The sequence below is a fragment of the Pristiophorus japonicus genome, chromosome 3 (assembly GCF_044704955.1).
Source record: "Pristiophorus japonicus isolate sPriJap1 chromosome 3, sPriJap1.hap1, whole genome shotgun sequence".
Classification (NCBI taxonomy): domain Eukaryota; kingdom Metazoa; phylum Chordata; class Chondrichthyes; family Pristiophoridae; genus Pristiophorus; species Pristiophorus japonicus.
Window position 1 is genome coordinate 156443923 of NC_091979.1, and position 24350 is coordinate 156468272.

The window sequence follows — 24350 nt, forward strand, 5'->3', positions numbered from 1 at the left end:
CTTCTTGAGTTGCAGGCCTACCCGGTCCAGTCGGCGCAGCACCTCCCCCAGGTTGTGGAGATGTTCCTCGGTGTCTTGACCCGTGATGAGGATGTTGTCCTGGAATACGATCGTTCCAGGAATGGATTTAAGCAGGCTTTCCATGTTTCTTTTAAAAATCGCGGCTGCTGACCGAATGCCAAACGGGCACCTGTTACAAATGAACAGTCCCTTGTGAGTGGTGGCGGTGGTCAGTAGTTTAGATTCGTCGGCCAGTTCCTGAGTCATATAGGCTGAAGTGAGGTCCAACTTGGTGAACAGCTTGCCACCTGCCAGCGTGGCAAAAAGGTCCTCCGCTCTCGGGAGTGGGTATTGATCTTGTAGGGACACCCAATTGATGGTGGCCTTGTAGTCGCCACAGATCCTGACAGAACCATCCGCTTTTAGGACGGGAACAATGGGGCTCGCCCAGTCGCTGAATTCAACGGGCAAGATGATGCCCTCTCTCAACAGCCGGTCCGACCTCCTCTCGATTTTTTCACGCATCACATATGGCACCACTCTGGCTTTGTGATGCACCGGCCTGGCGTTCGGGGTGATGTGTATCACTACTTTAGTGCCTTTGAAAGTCCCAACGCCAGGTTGAAATAGTGAATCAAATTGTTGTAGGACTTGTGAGCATGAACTTCGCTCCACAGACGACGTTGCGTGGACATCCCCCCATTTCCAGTTCATCTCGGCTAACCAGCTCCTCCCCAACAGTGCGGGACCATTGTCCGGGACAATCCAGAGCGACAGCCGATTCACTAGTCCATTGTATGTGACTGCCTAGCACCGGAATAATCTCTTTAGTGTACGTCCGGAATTGTGTCTCAATGCGTTCTAGTTTGAGTCTACTGGCTTTGATGGGCCATAGTTTCTTAAATTGCTGAACGCCCATGAGTGACTGGCTGGCCCCCGTGTCTAGCTCCATGCATACTGGGATGGTGTTTAATAAAACCCTCATCATCATTGGTGGCGTGCTGGTGTATGCACTGTGAATATTCGCCATATGGACCCGCTGAACCTCAGCATCCATCGATTTGCCCCAAAAGTCATCCTGCCTGAAAGAACCCTCTTCTGGTTCATCCGCCTCATATATTAGTCTGGTTGCAGGTTTTCTGCACATTGGTGCTAAATGGCCACTGAGATTTCAGTTTCTGCAGACAAACTGTTGGAATCTGCAAGATCTGGCTGAGTGTTTACCTCCACACCTCCAGCAGGAGTTGAAGTTTCCATTGTTGGGAATGAAAGGACTATGGCCAGGCATTCCGCTCTGAATGTCCCTTTGACTTCTCTTAAGTACCCTATTAGTGGGTGTCAATGGCCCCATCCCGGGCCACATTGTCCACTGTGATGGCGTAAATGTCCGTTCAGCCTGCCATTGTCTCTGTGGAAAACCTACTCTGGGGTCTAAGGCTGCCTGGGGGGGTGACGGACTTCCCCTGCCTGCCTGCAGAGCGCTGAGTTGCATTAATAACATTGACTCCCTGATCCATCACCGTATTGGGGGCAGAATTGCGCGCATATATTATTTTCGTCTCTTCCTCCCCCGCCATGAAAGTTTGAGCCATCAACGCCGCCGCTTCCAAGGTCAAATCCTCGGTCTCAATTAATTTACGGAAAATTCCTGCATAACCGATGCCCTCGATAAAGAAGTCACTTAGCATCTCCCCGCTACAGGCATCTGTGAACTTACAGAGGCTGGCCAAACGCCGAAGGTCCACTACAAAGTCCAGTATGCCCTGTCCTTCACAGCGTCTGTGGGTGTAGAATCTGTGTCGGGCCATGTGTACGCTGCTCGCCGGTTTGAGGTGCTCCCTGATTAACATGCTGAGCTCCTCAAAGGTTTTGTGCGCCGGCTTTTCGGGTGCTAGTAAGTCCTTCATCAGTGCGCAAGTCTTTGGTCCGCAGCTGGTCAGGAGGTGAGCGCTGCACTTGTCAGCCGCTGCATCCCCCAGCCATTCCTTCGTAACAAAACTCTGCAGAAGCCTCTCAACAAAATCGTCCCAATCTTTCCCAACACAGTATCGTTCTTCTGTGCTACCGGTGGCCATTCTCGTGGGTCATGAATTCTCGTTTCTCGTCGTCACTGTAAAGTCCTTACTCTATAGTATGAAACCACATGAGGCACATCCTGGGGACAAGGTCACACACAGACCTTCACTCTTTATTTACAGCACTAAAACAACCTAACCCTGCGTGGGACCTCCCTTTATACACCTGGGTGCCCAGGTATGGGGCAGTCTCCCACATGTGCACCTCTTGTGGTCAACGTGTGCATCAAGGTCAAGTGTGTACAGTAATACAGTGGTTACATACATGACACAGATCATGGGAGAGAGGCAGAGACAGACCCTGGGAGAGAGAGAGACAGACAGTTCCTGGGAGATAGACACAGACAGATCCTGGGATAGAGACACAGACTAATCCTGGGAGATAGACACAGATTGATCCTGGGAGAGAGAAACAGACTGATCCTGGAAGTGACACAGAAGGATCCTGGGAGAGCAACACAGAAGGATCCTGGGAGAGAGACACCGACTGATCCTGGAAGTGACACAGAAGGATCCTGGTAGAGAGACACAGACTGATGAGAAGGGTGATTTAATAATGAGAAATGTGGAAATGGCTGAGACCTTAAACAATTATTTTGCTTCGGTCTTCACAGTGGAAGACACAAAACCCATGCAAAAAATTGCTGATCACGGGAATGTGGGAAGGGAGAATCACTATCACTAGGGAGGTAGTGCTGGACAGGTTAATGGGACTCAAGGTAGACAAGTCCCCTGGTCCTAATGAAATGCATCCCAGGGTATTAAAAGAGATGGCGGAAGTTATAGCAGATGCATTTGTTATAATCTACCAAAATTCTCTGGACTCTGGGGAGGTACCAGCGGATTGGAAAGCAGCTAATGTAACGCTTCTGTTTAAAAAAGGGGGCAGACAAAAGGCAGGTGACTATTGGCCGGTTAGTTTAACATCTGTAGTGGGGAAAATGTTTGAAGCTATCATTAAGGAAGAAATAGCGGGACACCGAGATAGGAATCGTGCAATCAAGCAGACGCAACATGGATTCATGAAGGGGAAATCATGTTTAACTAATTTACTGGAATTCTTTGAGGATATAACGAGCATGGTGGATAGAGGTGTAATGATGGATGTGGTGTATTTAGATTTCCAAAAGGCATTCGATAAGGTGCCACACAAAAGGTTTCTGCAGAAGATAAAGGTACGTGGAGTCAGAGGAAATGTATTAGCATGGATCGAGAATTGGTTGGCTAACAGAAAGCAGAGAGTCAGGATAAATGGGTCCTTTTCGGGTTGGAAATCGGTGGTTAGTGGTGTGCCACAGGGATCGGTGCTAGGACCACAACTGTTTATAATATATATAGATGACCTGGAAGAGGGGACAGAGTGGAGTGTAACAAAATTTGCAGATGACACAAAGATTAGTGGGAAAGCAGGTTGTGAAGAGGACACAGAGAGGCTGCAAAGAGATTTAGATAAGTTAAGCGAATGGGCTAAGGTTTGGCAGATGGAATACAATGTTGGAAAATGTGAGGTCATCCACCTTGAAAAAAAAAACTGTAAAAGGGAATATTATTTGAATGGGAAGAAATTACAACATGCTGCGGTGCAGAGGGACTTGTGGGTCCTTGTGCATGAAACTCTTTTGAGTTTATCTGTAAAATAAAAAAACATTAAACCGTGCCACCCGCCCTGGATGACACAGCAGACATTTACAAGGCCCTTTTTTTTTCCCCCTTTTTTTTTTTGTGTTTTTCTTTTTTTGGTTTTTTTTTGGGCACAAAAATCACAATTTTTCCCCAGTGCCCCCTATAAAAGGGAAGGGGGACACTAAAAGCACCGGCAATTAAAACAAATTAAACTTTAAAACGTAAAATCAAATTAAAATTTGGTTGCCGGGCGTGATGATGCACTCCAGTCCCTCCGGTGCCCACCTCTCGCGGAAGGCCGCGAGCGTACCGGTGGACACCGCGTGCTCCATCTCCAAGGACACCCTGGACCGGATGTAAGAGCGGAAGAGAGGCAGGCAGTCAGGTTGAACGACCCCCTCGACCGCCCGCTGCCTGGACCGGCTGATGGCACCCTTGGCCGTGCCCAGGAGCAGTCCTACGAGGAGGCCCTCGGACCTACCCGCTCCCCTCCGCACAGGGTGCCCAAAGATCAGGAGTGTGGGACTGAAGTGCAGCCAGAATTTCAGGAGCAGCCCCTTCAAATAATGGAACAGGGGCTGCAACCTTGTGCACTCAATAAAAACATGGAACACGGACTCCTCCAGACCGCAGAAATTGCAGGCGGCCTGGGAGTCCGTGAACCGGCTTAAAAATTTGTTGCACGGCACTGCTCCGTGCACCACCCACCAGGCCAAGTCCCCGATGAATAGTGGGAGGACCCCTGCGTAGAGTGCCCTCCATCGGGGACCCCCGCCTCCTCCGGACGGCAAGATGGTACGCCAGGCGTATCCGGACGGCAGGCGAGGATGGCAAAGTTGAGAGTGTGCAGGAGCAGCCCGTACAAGAAACCCCTCCGCGCGGAACTGAAAGGCACGGAGGGGATTTCCCCGAGGCGGCTCAAGTTGTGAGGCGCCGGCCCCCGAGGGAGGTTCCGGGGTTTGGCGCCGATGAGGAATTCCGTCCGGACGGGGGTCAGTTCGGACGGGATCTCCCCACGTGCTTGAGCCTCCTCGATGCACCTAACGGAGTCAGGGCCCAGAGCTGTTTTTAGCGACTCGATGGCATCGGCCGCGTGGCGGACGTTGGCAGAATTTAGGCGCTGCGCCAGTGTGTCTGGTGCCATCCAGCCCGCTCCTCCGCCATCGAGCAGGTCCCTGACCCTGGTCACCTCACCAGCCACAGCCCTCTCTTCCGACCGCCACATAAAACCTCGGTCGTGGAGGTACGGATTCCTGAGCAGCGGCTCCTGCAGGACAGCCGCCACTCCAGCCGGCGGAGAGCTGCGCTTGGTGGAGACTTTGTTCCAGACCCTGATGAGGTCCCTGTAAAAGATAGGCAGCTCCCGGAGGGCGGTCCTGACACCCCCCAAGTTCACAAACAGGAGCTGCGTGTCATAATTGAGGTCGCGCTGCTGGCGGAAGAAATACCTCGCCAGAGCGCACCACCTAGGAGGGGGCTCGACGTAAAGGTATCTCTGCAGGGTCTGAAGATGGAAAGTCGCGAGCTGGGCGCTGACGCACACCAACGACTGACCGCCCTCCTCAAGCGGGAGACTCAAGACCGCAGCAGAGACCCAGTGCTTCCTGTTGTTCCAGAAGAAGTCCACCAGCTTCTTCTGTATCTTGGCGACAAACGCAGGGGGAGGGGTCAAAGTGACCAGCCGGTACCACAACATTGCGGCCACCAGCTGATTTATGACTAGCGCTCGACCCCTGTAGGACAGCACTCGGAGCAGTCCTGTCCAGCGCCCTAGGCGAGCGGCGACCTTGGCCTCCAGCTCCTGCCAGTTCGCCGGCCAGGCTCCCTCGTCGGGGCTAAGGTAGACTCCCAGATAGAGGAGATGGGTCGTGCTCCAGGCAAAAGGCCTGAGCTCCTCCGGCAGGGAGTCCACCCGCCACTGACCCACCAGGAGTCCGGAACATTTCTCCCAGTTGATCCTGGCGGAGGACGCGGCCGAGTAAATCTCCTGGCACTCACGCATCTTCCGCAGGTCAGCGGGATCCTCTACCGCGAGGAGCACGTCATCGGCGTAAGCCGAGAGGACGACCTCCACGCCCGGCCCTTGCAGAGCCAGTCCCGTCAACCTCGTCCGCAAGAGGCGCAGGAAAGTCTCCACGCAAACGGCGTATAACTGGCCGGACATGGGGCATCCCTGGCGCACCCCTCTCCTAAAGCGAAGGGGCGCCGTCAAGGACCCGTTAACCTTAATCAGACACTCCGCGGCGGCGTACAAAAGTCGGATCCGGGCGACGAAATGCGTCCCGAACCCGAAAGCGCGCAGAGTTCCGAGCAGATAGTTGTGATCCACCCTGTCGAACGCCTTCTCTTGGTCGAGGGATAGGAAGGCGACCGACAGACCAGCCTCCTGGGAACAATGGATGAGGTCCCGGACCAGATGGATGTTATCGTGGTTGTCCGGCCCGGGACCGTATAGGACTGGTCGGGATGGATCATGTGGTCCAGCACGGCACCAAGGCGAGCAGACATCGCCCTGGCGAAAATTTTGTAGTCCGTGCTGAGGAGGGAGACCGGGCGCCAGTTCTTAAGGAGGCGGAGATCGCCCTTCTTAGGCAGCAGGACGATGACTGCCCTGCGCCAAGAGAGGGGCATCTCCCCGGTCGCCAGACTTTCCCCCAGGACCCGCGCGTAGTCGCCCCCCCGGACGTCCCAGAACGCCCTGTGGAACTCCACGGTCAGCCCGTCCAGCCCCGGGGATTTTCCCATCGAGAGCCGGTCGAGGGCACCGGTCAGCTCCGCCAGGCTTAGCGGAGCTTCCAAATTTTCGGCGCCCTCCGAGCTGACCTTCGGCAGGTCCTCCCACAAAACTCTACACGCTTCCTCGCTGGACGGATCCGGAGAGAACAGAGCCCCGTAATATTCACAGGCCCTGTTGTTGACGCCCTCCGGATCCGAGACGAGAGAGCCGTCGTCGGCCAGCAGCGTCAAGAGCTGCTTACGGACACTCTGCCTTTTTTCCAGCGAGTAGAAGAAGGGGGAGCCGCGGTCCAGATCCCGCAGGAACCGGATCCGCGACCTCACGAACGCGCCTCGGGACCCGACGAGCTGCAGGTCCTTCAGCGCGGCCTTCTTCGCTTCGTACACCGTCCGCAGGACCGGGTCCTGGACGACTTGACCGAGACGGGCTTCCAGGTCGAGCACCTCTTTTTCTAGGCGCCCGACTCTGGCCACCCGCCTCTTGGTCGACCCCCTCGCGTACTCTTGACAGAAGACGCGGACGTGAGCCTTGCCCACGTCCCACCATAGCCTCAAGGAGGGGAAGCCCCCCTGCTTCCTTCTCCAGTCGGACCAGAATCGACGGAACGAGTCCTGGAACTGCACGTCCTCCAGCAGCCGGTTGTTAAAGTGCCAGTACGCGGACCCCGTCCTCGCGCGGAGCGAAGCGAGCTCCGCCCACACCAGGTGGTGGTCCGAACACGGCACCGGCCGCATGGAGGCCGCCGGGACGCAGGAAACGTATGCCCGAGACGCGTAAAGGCGGTCGACTCTGGACCATCCAACTCCAGGCCTCACCCAAGTAAAGGCGCTGGAGTCGGGGTGGAGATTTCGCCAGACATCCACCAAGTCGAAGGACCCGACCAGGTCCCTCAACTTCTCCATCGCCGTCATGCACTGCGGGGCACCGGAGCGGTCCCTCGCCTCGAGGGTGCAGTTAAAATCCCCCCCCGAGGACAATGCAGTCGCCGACGTCGACGGAGCCAAGAAGAGCGGACACCTCTTCAAAGAAGCGCGTTTGCTGCGGGCCGGGCTGAGGGGCGTACACGTTCACGAGATGGAGCGGCACGTCTCCCAGGCGAACCGTTACGGGCAGCAAGCGGCCTGGCACGGGCTCCTCGACCCCCAAGATCTCCGGCTGAAAATGCGGGCCCAGCAAGATGGCCACCCCACTAGAAATGGCGGTGAGGTGGCTCATGCGGACCTCTCCTTGCCATTCCAGGAGCCACGTGGCTTCGTCTCCCGGAACGGTGTGGGTTTCTTGCAGGAAGCACACCGCATATTTCCCCTCCCGCAGGAGTGAAAAATTGTCAAATCTACAGCGTGCCCCTCTGCCGCCGTTGATGTTGAGGCTGGCTATGGTTATCTTCATGGCAAAAGCATAGTGCAACCTCTACCTTAACCTATTGTGGGGGAGGGAGCGGAGTCTTTTGTTGAACTCCACTCCCTCCGCAGCCCAGCGAGGAGTCCCTCGAGCTCGCGTAGCTCAAGGTGTTGCGCCTTTGTCAAGGGCCCGCCCACGGCCAAGGTTTTAACGGTGGCGCGGATGGACCCCTTGATCAGCTCTAGCTCGGATCATTTTTCCAGGGCCAGTCGGGCTTGGTTGCAGCGACCCCGGCTCTGGGCCAAAAAGTCCCGGAGTTCCTTTGCAGGAATGAGGATGGTCTCGGCGGCGGCCGCGAGCAGATCCACCGCCTCGCTGGCGGTGGTCTCTAGATTTTCACCCGCGTCCCCCACCGAGTCCCCGTCCTCCTCCGGGAGGTGGCCGCCAGCAGCCGGCCCATCGACCGCACAAGGTACGGCAAATGACCCGGCCGCTCCAACCGGCCCTGGCTCTGCCCCGATCCCACCCCCAGGATCGTCGGCAGAGGAGTCCCCACTGGGCTCTTTTAAAAATGGTGCTGGGTCGGGAAATGACAGCGGAAGGGGTTCCCCCTCCGCCCCAGGAACCGGGGAACAAGGAGAGACCCGGCCATAGGAAATCCCCAGGCTCCCCAAGTGCTCCAGCTTCAAAGCAAGGGGCGAGGGTGGGTGTTCCTCCCCCTCCCCGCTGCCACCCCCCGGCCCAGCATCTACAGTGTCATAAAAATCATTCGTTTCATTTTCTGCCGGGTCGAGCGACTCCCGGGGGAAGTTGGGTATTGGCTGGGCGGGCTCAGGTTCGGCCTTTTCGGCCCCGCCCGCCTCAGTCCCCGGGACGCCCGGCCCGGCGGCAATGCATTCCTCCGCGGTCCCCACGCCCCCCACGACAGGCAGATCTTCCACACCATCCCCGGGAGGCAGAGGCTGGGCAGCCTCGACTGTCTCACCCTCCCCGGGGACAGACTCCTCCCGCCTACGGCGCTGCTTGGGGGCGCTGGTGGGGGACGCGGGACACGCGGCGGGCACCGACTCCTCCGCGGAGGGATGTTGTTCCCCCTCCGCCTCAACGGAGCGGCGCCTCCTTTTGTTGCTGGAGGTGCGCTGAGGCAGGGAGACCTCCATGTCTGCCGAGGCCTCCCGCTCCGCCCCCCCCTTTTCCTTTTCTTGCCCGCGCCCGGGCCCCTCTGCGGTGTTGTTCAAGGGCTCGGGCACGGGCTCAGGGCACCCCGCGCTCGCCGGTGGCTGGGTTGGGCCGAGCGCAGTGGTCAATCTTTCTGGCGCACTGAGGGGACCCGCCTCTAGATGTTTCTCCTTGTTCCGCGCCTTCTTTCCGTCCGGACGCTCTCCCTCCCCCCCGCCGGAGGCCCTGAAAACAAAGGCCTCCGACGATGCCCGCGCACCTACGGCTCCCGGCACGCGGACGCAACTAGGGGGAGGGGTGGCGGCGGCGCCAGCCTTGGCCGCCTTCGGTGGTTTGGCGGCCTTGGAGGCGGGGCAGTTCTTACGAACATGCCCCACCTCCCTACAGGCATGGCACCGCACGCCGTCCGACGTCCAGAAGACGCGGTAGGCAGTCCCCTCGTGCACCACATTAAAACTACCCTCCGTCGTCTCCTCCCGCGCCAGCCGGACAAAGAGCTGGCGGCGGAAGGAGAACACGTGGCGCAGGCTGTTCTCCCTGAGGCCGAGCGGTATGGGGTTGATCCCTGACCTTACCTCCCCCAGTTGTTGTCGGTGAGGGAGGAGGAGCTCAGCGGGAACAAAGGGCGGGACGTTCGACACGATGACCCTCTGCGCGGTGGCCTCGAGAGGATCCACCGGCAGGAACGTCCCGCCCACCGTGAGCCCCTTTTCGAGGGCCCCTTTTCGAGGGCCAGGGACACCGCTCGCTCCGACCCCAGGAAGAACACAACCTTCCCAGACATCTTGGAGGCTGCGACAATGGCCGAGGGGCCGACTACCCCAGCCATCGCACGCACGCACTCCTCGATGCTCATTGTGGGGTGAGTGTAGCTCTTGACTCCGTGTTTCCTGGTTATAAGTCTGAATGGTGGCAGGGCAGCGGGTGGCGCAGGAGGTGCCGTGGAAGCGGTTGCCACCTGCGCATATGTCCTTGCTGGCCCTGCCACCGGCGTGGATGGGGTCGCCATCACAGGGTCCCTTTAAGGGCTACACCCACCCCAAAGTCACAGGCCTTAATGGTCTTTATTGGCCTCGTATATTGACTGAGCAGAGGAGCTCTTAACGAGGCACACCTCTCCCCTAGTTGGCAATTGGGGAGGGGCCTTGCTCCCTCTGCTCAGTTGTCTCAATTGTTCTGTTTTTTTTTTAATTAGGAGGAAGGGGTCTCAGAGAGAGAGGGGAGAGACAGAGAGAGAGAGATAGAGAGAGGGGAGTGGGAACGGGGAGGGGAACTGCGAGGGCAGCTGTGGGTGGGTGCAATCCCCAGATGGCAAAAATCAAATAGTCTTTGAGGTGGTCTTCGGGTGAGGGGAGAAGACATCTTCACCTGGGGCAGCTCGAGCCACCAGGCACACACTCCTAACGATGTTAATAGGGTGATTAAGAAAAATCTTCAGCCTCGTAGCTCCAGCTATCCCAGGCTAGGCAATTGGGTGGGTGGGGGGGGGGGTTCAATTGTGTGTGGGGCCCAGTTGTAAGCAAGGTCCCCACACACACTTCCACACACACACACCCCCCGCGATGTTCCGGCCCTCAGTGGTCTTCTTTCCTCCCCCCACCGATACAACAAAGTCTTTTTGGGAAATGCACCCACACCCACCTGTAGCAATGGTAGAGTCTCCCTCCTTCCACACTGGATGTTTGTTGTTGGTCTTTCCCCCTCTCTCCAACTCTTTGCAGAAATGGTAAAAAGTAGTAAACGTTTTCTGCCTTTTCCTCCTCTCCCTCTGGGTGAAAGTTAGTGGTGAAGCCCCTTCCTTCCTTCTCTTCCTGGGCTGTTCTCAGGGCTCTCCAGGCCTTCAAAGGCAGGAGCAAAAGTTGGTAGCTCCTCCTCACTGCAGCTCAGCTCCAACTGTGCAGGACACGCCTCCACTGCTCCACAATTGGTCCTTGTGCATGAAACTCTTTTTGGAGTTTATCTGCAAAAACAAAAGACATTAAACCGTGCCACCCTACCTGGGTGACACACCAGACATTTACAAGGCCCTTTTTTTTTTCCTTTTTTTGTTTTATTTTGTGTTTTTCTTTTTTTTTTGTTTTTTTTTTTGGGCACTAAAATCACAATTTTTCCCCAGTGCCCCCTATAAAAGGGAAGGGGGACACTAAAAGCACCGGCAATTAAAACAAATTAAACTTTAAAACGTAAAATCAAATTAAAATTTGGTTGCCGGGCGTGATGATGCACTCCAGTCCCTCCGGTGCCCACCTCTCGCGGAAGGCCGCAAGCGTACCGGTGGACACCGCGTGTTCCATCTCCAAGGACACCCTGGACCGGATGTAAGAGCGGAAGAGAGGCAGGCAGTCAGGTTGAACGACCCCCTCGACCGCCCGCTGCCTGGACCGGCTGATGGCACCCTTGGCCGTGCCCAGGAGCAGTCCTACGAGGAGGCCTTCGGACCTACCCGCTCCCCTCCGCACAGGGTGCCCAAAGATCAGGAGAGTGGGACTGAAGTGCAGCCAGAATTTCAGGAGCAGCCATTTCAAATAATGGAACAGGGGCTGCAAATCCCAAAAAGTTAGTTTACAGGTGCAGCAGGTAATCAGGAAGGCGAATGGAATGTTGGCCTTCATTGCGAGAGGGATGGAGTACAAAAGCAGGGAGGTCCTGCTGCAACTGTACAGGGTATTGGTGAGGCCGCACCTGGAGTACTGCGTGCAGTTTTGGTCACCTTACTTAAGGAAGGATATACTAGCCTTGGAGGGGGTACAGAGACGATTCACTCGGCTGATTCTGGAGATGAGGCAGTTACCTTATGATGATACATTGAGTAGACTGGGTCTTTACTCGTTGGAGTTCAGAAGGATGAGGGGTGATCTTATAGAAACATTTAAAATAATGAAAGGAATAGACAAGATAGAGGCAGAGAGTTTGTTTCCACTGGTCGGGGAGACTAGAACTAGGGGGCACAGCCTCAAAATACGGAGGAGACAATTTAAAACCGAGTTGAGAAGGAATTTCTTCTCCCAGAGGGTTGTGAATCTGTGGAATTCCAGCCCAAGGAATAGCTCATTGAATGTATTCAAATCACAGACATTTAGATTTTTAACCAATAAGGGAATTAAGGGTTATGGGGAGCGGGCGGGTAAGTGGAGCTGAGTCCACAGCCAGATCAGCCATGATCTTTTTGAATGGCGGAGCAGGCTCGAGGGGCTATATGGCCTACTCCTGTTCCTAATTCTTATGTTCTTATGTATGTTCTGATCCTGGGAGAGAGACTCAGACTGATCCTGAGAGAGAGACGAAGACAGATCCTGGGAGAGAGACACAAATAGATCCCGAAAGAGAGATCACGGGAGAGAGACACGGGCAGATCCTGGGAGAGAGACACGGGCAGATCCTGGGAGAGAGACACGGGCAGATCCTGGGAGAGAGACACGGGCAGATCCTGGGAGAGAGACATGGGCAGATCCTGGGAGAGAGACACAGGCAGATCCTGGGAGAGACATACAGACGGATCCTGGGAGAGAAACTGTCATGTATGTAACCTCTATGTAACACCACTGCAATACTGTATGTACTTAACAATGCACACCTTGATCACAGGGGGGTGAACTTGTGGGCGACACTCCTTACCTGGTCATCCAGGTATATAAAGGGAGGTCCCACGCAGGGTCATCACTTCTTGGTCCTGTGAATAAAGGTTCAGGTCATAGAATGTGCCTCGTGTGGGTTTTGTGCCATTGAGACTAAGGATTTTACATTGGCGATGAGAAACGAGAATGGCCACCGGTAGCACAGAGGAACGGTACTGTGTTGGTGAGGACTGGGACGATTTCATTGAGAGGCTCCAGCAGAGCTTTGTCATGAAAGAATGGCTGGGAGATGCAGCAGCCGACAAGCGAAGGGCACATCTGCTAACCAGCTACGGACCTAAGACTTACGCGCTCATGAAGGACGTACTAGCAGCCAAAAAGCCGGCGGACAAAACCTTTGAAGAGCTCAGCAAACTAATCGGTGAGCACCTCAAACTGCCGAGCAGCATACACATGGCCCGACACAGATTCCATACCCACCGACGTTGTGAAGGACAGAGCATACCGGACTTCGTTGCGGACCTCCGGCGTTTGGCCAGCCTCTGTAAGTTCACAGACGCCTGCAGGGGGGAGATGTTAAGGGATTTCTTTATTGAGGGCATCGGTCATGCGGGGATTTTCCAAAAGTCAATTGAGACCAAGGACTTGACTTTGGAAGCGGCGGCGTTGATGGCTCAGACTTTCATGGCGGGGGATGAGGAAACCAAAATAATATACGCGCGCAATTCTGCCTCCAACGCGGCGGGCAATCAGGGAGTCAATATCATAAACGCGACTCAGAACCCTGAGGCAGGCAATGGCAGTTTGACGCACCCCAGGCAGCAATAGACCCCAGAGCAGGTTTTCAACAGAGACAATGACAGGCTGAACAGACATTTACGCCATCACAGTGGACAATGTGGTCTGGGATGGGGCCTTTGACACCCACGAACAGGGTACTCAAGGGCAGTCAAAGGGACAATCTGCGAGGAATGCCGGGTCATAGCTCCTTTGTTCACAACAATGGGGATCTCAGCTCATGCTGGAGGTGTGGGGGCAAACACTCTGCCAGGACTTGCAAGTTTCAACAATTCGTCTGCAGAAATTGCAACCTCAGTGGCCATTTAGCTCGAATGTGCAGGAAGCCTGTAACCAGGCTAATTTACGAGACGGATGGACCAGAAGAGGGGTCTGTGATGCAGGATGACTCTTGGGGCAAATCAATGGACGCTGAAGTTCAGCGGGTTCATGTGGCAAACATTCACAGCTCATATACCAAAATGCCACCAATGATGATGAAGGTTTTATTAAATAGCATCCCTGTACGCATGGAGCTGGACACGGGGGCCAGCCAGTCACTCATGAGCGTTCAACAATTCGAAAAGCTATTGCCACACAAAGCCAGTAGACCCAAACTAGAACGCATTGAGCCACAACTACGGACGTGTACCAAAGAAATCATTCCAGTACTAGGCAGTGCAATGTTGGTGGTCACACACAATGGATCAGTGAACCGGCTGCCGCTCTGGATTGTCCCGGGCAATGGTCCCGTACTGTTGGGAAGGAGCTAGTTAGCTGAGATGAACTGGAAATGGGGGGATGTGCATGCAATGTCATCTGTGGAGCAAAGTTCGTGCTCACAAGTCCCACAACAATTTGAGTCACTATTCCAACCTGCCGTCGATACGTTCAAAGGTACCAAAGTAGTGATACGTGTCACCCCGGACGCCAGACCAGTGCACCACAAAGCCAGCGCGGTTCCGTATGTGATGCGGGAGAAAATTGAGAGCGAATTGGACCGTTTGCTGAGAGGGCATCATCTCGCCCATTGAATTCAGTGACTGGGCGAGCCCCATTGTTCCCGTCCTAAAAGCGGATGGTTCTGTCAGGATCTGTGGCGACTACAAGGCTACTATCAATCGGGTGTCCCTACAAGACCAATACCCGCTCCCGAGAGCGGAGGATCTTTTCGCCATGCTGGCAGGCGGCAAGCTGTTTACCAAGTTGGATCTCACTTCAGCTTACATGACCCAAGAACTGGCCGATGAATCTAAACTACTGACCACCATCATTACGCACAAGGGACTGTTCGTTTACAACAGGTGCCCATTTGGCATTTGATCAGCGGCCGTGATTTTTCAAAGAAACATGGAAAGCCTGCTCAAATCCATTCCTGGAACAATCGTATTTCAGGACGACATTCTAATCACGGGCCGTGACACCGAGGAACATCTCCACACCCTGGAGGAGGTGCTACGCTGACTGGACCGGGTAGGCCTGCGACTCAAGAAGTCTAAATGTCTCCTGAGGTTGAGTTCCTGGGCAGAAGGGTTGCTGCAGATGGGATTCGGCTCACCGAATCCAAAACAGAGGCGATTCGACGAGCGCCCAGGCCTCGCAACACATCGGAGTTGCATTCATTTCTGGGCCTCTTGAACTATTTCGGGAACTTTCTGTCGAACTTAAGCACGTTGTTGGAGCCGCTTCACGTGCTCCTGCATAAGGGTTGTGATTGGTTCTGGGGGGACTGTCAAGAACGGGCTTTCAATTGGGCGCGGAACCTACTTTGTTCAAATAAGTTATTGACCCTGTACGACTCCTGTAAGAAATTGGTTCTGACATGTGATGCATCGTCCTATGGGGTCGGGTGCATGTTGCAGCAGAGTAATGCTGAGGGCCAACTACAACGTGTGGCTTATGCTTCCAGGTTGCGCCTCTCAAGCAGAACGGGGATACGAGATGGTTGAGGAGGCACTCGCGTGTGTCTATGGTGTAAAAAAAAATGCATCAGTACCTTTTTGGCAGGAGGTTCGAATTAGAAACGGACCACAAGCCGTTAACAACATCCCTGTTGTCAGACAGCAAGGCTGTCAATGCCAATGCATCAGCCCCCATACAGCGATGGGCTCTCATGCTGGCTGCTTATGACTACTGCATCCGGCACCGGCCGGGCACCGAAAATTGCGCTGACGTGCTCAGCAGGCTTCCACTGGCCACCAGCGAGGGGGCAGCGGAACAAAGCGCTGAGATATGGTCATGGCCGTTGATGCCTTTGACAGCGCAGGCTCCCCCTTCACAGCCCGTCAGATCAAAATCTGGACAAACAGAGATCCCCTCCTATCTCTGATTAAGAAATGTGTCCTGACTGGGGATTGGGCGCCCGCACACGGAGCATGCCCTGAGGAGGTCAGACCGTTCCACAGGCGGATGGATGAGCTCTCCATCCAAGCTGACTGCCTACTATGGGGCAGCCGGGTAGTCATGCCCCAGAGGGGCAGGGAGGCATTCATCAGGGAACTCCACAGTGAGCATCCTGGCATCGTTTTGATGAAGGCCATTGCCCGGTCACATGTTTGGTGGCCGGGAATTGATTCAGACCTGGAACAATGTGTTCGCAGGTGCACGACGTGTGCACAGCTGGGTAATGCACCCAGGGAGGGCCCGCTCAGCCCGTGGCCCTGGCCCACCAGGCCATGGTCACGTATTCATGTAGGCTACGCGGGCCCGTTCATGGGAAAAAATTTTCTCATTGTGGTAGATGCGTACTCGAAATGGATCGAGTGCATCATTTTGAATTCGTGCACGACATCCACCATTGTTGAGAGTCCACGTGCGGTCTTTGCGAACCACGGCTTGCCGGACATCATTGTTAGCGATAATGGCCCATGTATCACGAGCTATGAATTCCGGGAGTTCATGTCGGGCAATGGCATCAACCATGTCAGGACAGCACCGTTCAAGCCGGCCTCCAATGGCCAGGCGGAACGTGCGGTCCAAATCATTAAACAAGGCATGCTCAGGATTCAAGGATCCTCCCTTCAATGCCACCTATCGCGCCTCCTGCTGGCCTATAGGTCCCAACCACACTCGATCACGGGGGTCCCGCCCGCTGAGCTACTTATGAAACGAACACTCAAAACTTGGTTGTCCCTCATTCACCCAATCCTGACCGACATAGTTGAGGGCAAGCGCCAGTCCCAAAACGAGTACCATGACCGAAACTCAAAGGGGAGATGTATAGAAATAAATTACCCCGTATTTGTCCTCAATCACGCTGTGGGGCCCAAATGGCTTGAGGGTACTGTATTAGACAAAGAGGGGTACAGGGTCTTTGTGGTTAAACACAACAATAGGCAGATATGCCGTAAGCATTTGGACCAGGTAAAAAAAAAAGTTCAGCATGGACACTGAGGAACCTGAGGAAGAACATGAGATGGTGCTCACACCACCGCCAGTGAACGAGCAACAAGAACATTCAGCAGCATGCACAGTCCCTGCGGTCAGCCCGGACAGGCCGGAATCACCACAGGTGACAGACACTCACGCCAAGGCTCAACAACCAGAGCCCCAACTGCGGCGCTCCACGAGGGAGCGTAGACCACCTGAAAGACTTAACCTATGATCCCAATAAGACTTTGGGGGGAAGGTGATGCCATGTATGTAACCTCTATGTAACACCACTGCAATACTGTATATACTTAAGCAATGCACACCTTGACCACAGGGGGTGAACTTGTGGGAGACTCTCCTTACCTGGTCATCCAGGTATATAAAGGGAGGATCCACACAGGGTCATCACTTCTTGGTCCTGTGAATAAAGGTTCAGGTCATAGAGTGACCTTGTCCATAGAATGTGCCTCGTGTGGGTTTTGTGCCATTGAGACTAAGGACTTTATAGAAACAGACGGATTCTGGGAAAAACAGAGACCGATCCCGCGAGAGACAGACAAGTTCCTGGGAGAGACACACAGACAGATCCTGGTAGAGACACACAGACAGATACTGGGAGACACACAGTCAAGTTATGGGAGAGGGACACAGACGGATTCTGCGGGAGGGGCACAAACGGATTCTGGGAGAGGGACACAGGCAGACCCTGGGAGACACACAGACGGATCTTGGGAGAGACACAGACAGATGCTGGGAGTGAGGCACAGACAGATCCTGGGAGGGGGACACAAACAGATCCTGGGAGGGGGACACAGACAGATCCTGGGAGGGGGACACAGACAGATCCTGGGAGGGGGACACAGACAGCTCCTGGGAGGGGGACACAGACAGCTCCTGGGAGGGGGACACAGACAGCTCCTGGGAGGGGGACACAGACAGCTCCTGGGAGGGGGACACAGACAGCTCCTGGGAGGGGGACACAGACAGCTCCTGGGAGGGGGACACAGACAGCTCCTGGGAGGGGGACACAGACAGCTCCTGGGAGGGGGACACAGACAGCTCCTGGGGGGGAGACACAGACAGCTCCTGGGAGAGACATACAGACGGATCCTGGGAGAGAAACAGATGGATTCTGGGAAAAATAGAGACTGATCCCGTGAGACACAGGTAGATCCTGGGAGAGAGACACAGACAGATCTTGGGAGAGAGACACAGACTGGCAGTCTTGCTCGGAGTGCAGCGGCAGATCAGAGTGAAAAGATAAGAGTTTGGTAAGTGGGAGAACTTTAAGGGTTAATCCTTTTTAAACTTGATTGGTGTAAATTTAAGGTTGGTGTAAATTACTAGTGACAATTACTAGTAGCTTCTAAAGGTAAAATAAGATTACAAGTCGAAGTAAAACTGCAATATTACAAAGATAGGATTCTTGTAGGTTTAAACAGAGAAAAACAAGCAAGCAAGCTTAGTTAATTGGCAGCTAGTAAAAACTGTTTCCCTAAATAGGCCAGTGGTGAGTCAGCCAGGAACAGCATAAAAAGAGGGGGCGTGGTGCAGTCTTGCTTGGAGTGCAGCGACAGGTCAGAGTGCAAAGGTAAAAGTTTGGTAAGTGGGAGAGTTCAGGCAAGTGGGAGCAGGAGGTGTTGCTCTGCCTTGTTTTCCCCACCAGTGCTGACTCCTCGACCTGCGAGGAAAAGAAAACGAAGTGTGACATCACAGCAAGAGGTTCGGGGACGTCGGAGTGGCCTATAAAGACCAGCTGGTACAGCTGCAGCAGGGAGAGAAGGCAAAAAAGTAGAAAGAAATCGAAAGGTGACGTCACAGCCAAGGGGGTAAGTGATTGGTGAGTAGTTTTTAATTTTTCTTTATCAGTAAGTAACCTTTAGTATTATTGTTGCCAAATTAAGTTAATCTAGGGGTTAAGTCATGGCAGGAGAGCTCGGACATATGTTATGCTCCTCCTGTACTATGTGTGAAGTCAGGGACACTTACAGTGTCCCTAATGACTACATATGCAGGAAGTGTATCTGGCTGCAGCTCCTGACAGACCGTATTGCGGCACTGGAGCTGCGGGTGAATTCATTCTGGAGCGTGCGCGATGCTGAGGATGTCGTGAATAGTACGTTTAGTGAGTTGGTCTTACCGCAGGTAAAGGTTACACAGCCAGATAGGGGATGGGTGACCAACAGGAAGAGCAGTGGAAGGAAGGTAGTGAAGGGGTCCCCTGCGGTCATCCCCCTGCAAAACACATACAGCGCTTTGGGTACTGTTGAGGGGATGACTCATCAGGGGAGGGGAGCAGCAGCCAAGTCCATGGCACCGTGGGTGGCTCTGCTGCACAGGAGGACAGGAAAAAGAGTAGGAGAGCTATAGTGATAGGGGATTCTATTGTAAGGCGAATAGATAGACATTTCTGCAGCGGCAACTGAGACTCCAGGATGGTATGTTGCCTCCCTGGTGCAAGAGTCAAGGATGTCTTGGAGCGGGTGCAGGACATTTTGAAGGGGGAAGGTAAACAGCCAGTTGTCGTGATGCATATAGGTATCAACGATATAGGTAAAAAAACGGAATGAGGTCCTACAAGACGGATTTAGGGAGCGAGGAGTTAAATTAAAAAGTAGGACCTCAAAAGTAGTAATCTCAGCGTTGCTACCATGCCACGTGCGAGTCAGAGTAGGAAGCACAGGATAGCTCAGATGAATACGTGGCTTGAGGAGTGGTGCAGAAGGGAGGGATTCAAATTCCTGGGACATTGGAACCGGTTCTGGGGGTGGTGGGACGAGTACAAACTGGACGGTCTGCACCTGTGCAGGACCGGAACCAATGTCCAAGGTGGAGTGTTTGCTAATGTTGTTGGGGGAGGGGTTAAATGAATATGGCAGGGGGATGGGAAACTATGCAGGAAGACAGAGGGAAGTAAACTGGGGGCAGAAGCAAAAGATAGAAAGAAGAAAAGTATAAGTGGAGGGCAGAGAAACCCAAGGCAAAAAGCAAAAAGGGCCACATTACAGCAAAATCCTAAAGGGGCAAAGGGTGTTAAAAAGACAAGCCTGAAGGCTCTGTGCCTCAATGCGAGAAGTATTCGGAATAAGATGGGCGAATTAACTGCGCAGATAGCAGTTAATGGATATGATGTAATTGGCATCACGAAGACATGGCTCCAGGGTGACTAAGGCTAGGAACTCAACATCCAGGGGTATTCAACATTTGGGAAGGAGAGACAGAAAGGAAAAGGAGGTGGGATGGTGTTGCTCGTTAAAGAGGAAATTAATGCAATAGCAAGAAAGGAGATTAGCTTGGATGATGTGGAATCTGTATGGGTGGAGCTACGGAATACCAAAGGGCAGAAAACACTACTGGGAGTTGTGTACAGACCACCAAACAGTAGTAATGAGGATGGGGACAGCATCAAACAAGAAATTAGGGATGCGTGCAATTAAGGTACAGCAGTTATCATGGGCGACTTCAATCTACATATTGACTGGGCTAACCAAACTGGTAGCAATGCAGTGGAGGAGGATTTCCTGGAGTGTATTAGGGATGGTTTTCTAGACCAATATGTCGAAGAACCAACTAGAGGGCTGGCCATCCTCGACTGGATGATGTGTAATGAGAAAGGACTAATTAGCAGTCTTGTTGTACGAGGCCCCTTGGGGAAGAGTGACCATAATATGGTAGAATTCTTTATTAAGATGGAGAGTGACACAGTTAATTCCGAGACTAGGTAACTTAAGGAAAGGTAACTTCGATGGTATGAGACGTGAATTGGCTAGAATAGACTGGCGGGTGATACTTAAAGGGTTGACGGTGGATAGGCAATGGCAAACGTTTAAAGATCACATGGATGAACTTCAACAATTGTACATCCCTGTCTGGAGTAAAAATAAAATGGGGAAGATGGCTCAACAGTGGCTAACAAGGGAAATTAAGGATAGTGTTAAATCCAAAGAAGAGGCATATAAATTGGCCAGAAAAAGCAGCAAACCCGAGGACTGGGAGAATTTTGTAACAGAGCAGAGGAGGACAAAGGGTTTAATTAGGAGGGGGAAAATAGAGTATGAGAGGAAGCTTGCTGGGAACATAAAAACTGACTGCAAAAGCTTCTATAGATATGTGAAGAGAAAAAGATTAGTGAAAACAAATGTAGGTCCCTTGCAGTCAGATTCAGGTGAATTTATAATGGGGACAAAGAAATGGCAGACCAGTTAAACAAATACTTTGGTTCTGTTTTCACGAAGGAAGACACAAATAACCTTCCGGAAATACTACGGGACCGAGGGTCTAGTGAGAAGGAGGAACTGAAGGATATCCTTTATAAAGCAGGAAATTGTGTTAAGGAAATTGATGGGATTGAAGGCCGATAAATCCCCGGGGCCTGATAGTCTGCATCCCAGAGTACTTAAGGAAGTGGCCATCGAAATAGTGGATGCATTGGTGATCATTTTCCAACAATCTATCGACTCTGGATCAGTTCCTATGGACTGGAGGGTAGCTGATGTAACACCACTGTTTAAAAAAGGGAGAGAGAAAATGGGTAATTATAGACTAGTTAGCCTGACATCAGTGGTGGGGAAAATGTTGGAATCAATTATTAAAGATGAAATAGCAGCGCATTTGGAAAGCAGTGACAGGATCTGTCCAAGTCAGCATGGATTTGTGAAAGGAAAATCATGCCTGACAAATCTTCTGGGATTTTTTGAGGATGTAACTAGTAGAGTGGACAAGGGAGAACCAGTGGATGTGGTGTATTTGGACTTTCAAAAGCTTTTGACAAGGTCCCACACAAGAGATTGGTGTTCAAAATCAAAGCATATGGTATTGGGGGTAATGTATTGACGTAGATAGAGAACTGGTTGGCAGACAGGAAGCAGAGAGATGGGATAGACGGGTCCTTTTCAGAATGTCAGGCAGTGACTAGTGGGGAGCCGCAGGGCTTAGTGCTGGGACCCCAGCTCTTTACAATATACATCAATGATTCAGATGAAGGAATTGAGTGTAATATCTCCAGATGCAGATGACACTAAACTGGGTGGCGGTGTGAGCTTTGAGGAGGATGCTAAAAGGCTGCAGGGTGACTTGGACAGTTTAGGTGAGTGAGCAATTGCATGGCAGATGTAGTATAATGTGGATAAATGTGAGGTTATCCACTTTGGGGGAAAAAAACACACAGGCAAAATATTATTTGAATGGCGGCAGATTAGGAAAGGTCGCGGTGCAACGAGACCTGGGTGTCATGGTACATAAGTCACTGAAAGTTGGCATGCAGGTACAGTAGTCGGTGAAGAAGGCAAATGGTATGTTGGCCTTCATAACTGGAGGTCTTACTGCAGTTGTACACGGACTTGGTGAGGCCTCACCTGCAATATTGTGTTCAGTTTTGGTCCCCTAATCTGAGAAAGGACGTTTTTGCGAAGGTTCACGAGACTGATTCCCGGGATGGCGGGACTGACATAATGGGCCCAAGTATCGGCCTCAGTTGCTCCTGATTTTTTGGAGCAACTGGTGTAGAACGGAGTATCTTAGAAATTCAAATTCTCGGCATTTAGTTTGCTCCAGTTCTAGTCAGTTAGAACAGTTTCACTTTGGAACAGAATTTTTTTTTCAAAAGGGGGCGTGTCCGGCCACTTACGCCTGTTTTCAAAGTTTCGGCAGTGAAAACTTACTCCAAACTAACTTAGAATGGAGTAAGTGAAGATTTTTGTACGCTCAAAAAAACCTTGTCTACACTTTAGAAAATCAGGCGTAGGTTACAAATCAGGCGTAGGGAATGGCGGGGGGGGGGGGGGCGGTTTAAAGGGAAGTTTACAAACATTAAACACTTCAGTTTTACAAATAAAGAGCCATCATCAATAATAAATGATAAAAACATCAATAAAACAACCAATAAATCAATCAAAAAAAATGAATAAGAAATAATTTTTTTTTTAAATCAATAAATAAAACATTTTCTACTTACTGACTGCAGCACCGGGAGCCCTCCAACAGCGTGCTGGGATGCCCCCCAATGTGTCTCTGTCAGTGTCTCGATCTCTCTGTCTGTCTGTGTGTGTCTCTCACTCTCTGTCTGTCAGTGTCTGTGTTTCTGACAGCGAGGGGAGGGGGAGCAGGGGGAGGAGGGGGGCAGGGGCAGGAGGGGGGCAGAGGGAGAGGGGGCAGAGGGAGGGAGGCAGAGGGGGAGGTTAGGGGGAGAAGGGGGAAGGGGGAGAGGGGAAGGGAAAAGGGGGGAGAGGGGAAAGGGAAAGGGGGGAAGAGGGGAAGGGGAAAGGGAAAGGGGGGGAGAGGGGAAGGGGAAAGGGGGGAGAGGGGAAGGGGAAAGGGGGGAGAGGGGAAGGGGAAAGGGGGGAGAGGGGAAAGGGGGGAGAGGGGGAAGGGGAGAGGGGGAAGGGGAGAGGGGGAAGGGGAGAGGGGGAAGGGGAGAGGGGGAAGGGGAGAGGGGAAGGGGAGAGGGGAAGGGGAGAGGGGAAGGGGAGAGGGGAAGGGGAGAGGGGAAGGGGGAACGGGAAAGGGGAGGGGAAGGGGGAACGGGAAAGGGGAGGGGAAGGGGGAACGGGGAAGGGGGGGAGAGGGGGAGGGGAAAGGGGGGGAGAGGGGGAGGGGAAAGGGGGGGAGAGGGGGAGGGGAAAGGGGGGAGAGGGAGAGGGGGAGGGGAAAGGGGGGAGAGGGGGAGGGGAAAGGGGGGAGAGGGGGAGGGGAAAGGGGGGAGAGGGGGAGGGGAAAGGGGGGAGAGGGGGAGGGGAAAGGGGGGAGAGGGGGAGGGGAAAGGGGGGAGAGGGGGAGGGGAAAGGGGGGAGAGGGGGAGGGGAAAGGGGGGAGAGGGGGAGGGGAAAGGGGGGAGAGGGGGAGGGGAAAGGGGGGAGAGGGGGAGGGGAAAGGGGGGAGAGGGGGAGGGGAAAGGGGGGGAGAGGGGGAGGGGAAAGGGGGGAGAGGGGGAGGGGAAAGGGGGGGAGAGGGGGAGGGGAAAGGGGGGGGGAGAGGGGGAGGGGAAAGGGGAGAGGGGAGGGGAAAGGGGGGGAGAGGGAGAGGGGGAGGGGAAAGGGGAGAGGAAAGGGGAGAGGGGAGAGAAAGGGGAGAGGGGAGGGGAAAGGGGGGAGAGGAGATGGGGGGGAGAGGGGGAGGGGAAAGGGGGGGAGGAGTGGAAAGGGGGGGAGGGGGAGCGGAAAGGGGGGGAGGGGGAGCGGAAAGGGGGGAGAGGGGAGGGGAGAGGGGGAGGGGAAAGGGGAGGGGAGGGGAAAGGGGGGAGGGGAAAGGGGGGGAGGGAGAGAGAGGGGGAGGGGAAAGGGGGAAAGGGGGGAAAGGGGGGGGAAAGGGGGGAAAGGGGGAGGGGAAAGGGGGGAAGAGGGGGAGGGGAAAGGGGGGAGGGGAAAGGGGAAAGGGGGGAGGGGAAAGAGGGGGAGGGGAAAGGGGAAAGAGGGGGAGGGGAAAGGGGGGGAGAGGGGGAGGGGAAAGGGGGGAGAGGGGGAGGGGAAGGGGGAAAGGGGGGGAGATGGGGAGGGGAAAGAGGGGAGGGGAAAGAGGGGGAGGGGAAAGGGGGGAGGGGAAAGGGGGGGAGGGGAAAGGGGGGGAGGGGAAAGGGGGGGAGGAGGGGAGGGGAAAGGGGGAGGGGAAAGGGAGGAGGGGAAAGGGAGGAGGGGAAGGGGGGGGGGGAGGGGAAAGGGGGGAGAGGGGAGGGGGGAG

At 54.0% G+C, this 24350-nt stretch overlaps 1 protein-coding gene across 1 annotated transcript in view; it reads right to left on the minus strand.

Moving 5' to 3' along the window:
- tyw5 (tRNA-yW synthesizing protein 5) overlaps window positions 1-10653 on the minus strand; it is a 106732-nt gene extending 96079 nt beyond the window's left edge. Inside the window, exon 1 of the mRNA XM_070874834.1 lies at window positions 10597-10653. The gene's annotated coding sequence lies outside the window, so the exon portion shown is untranslated. The remainder of the gene's footprint in view (window positions 1-10596) is intronic.
- Window positions 10654-24350: the final 13697 nt, after the last annotated feature.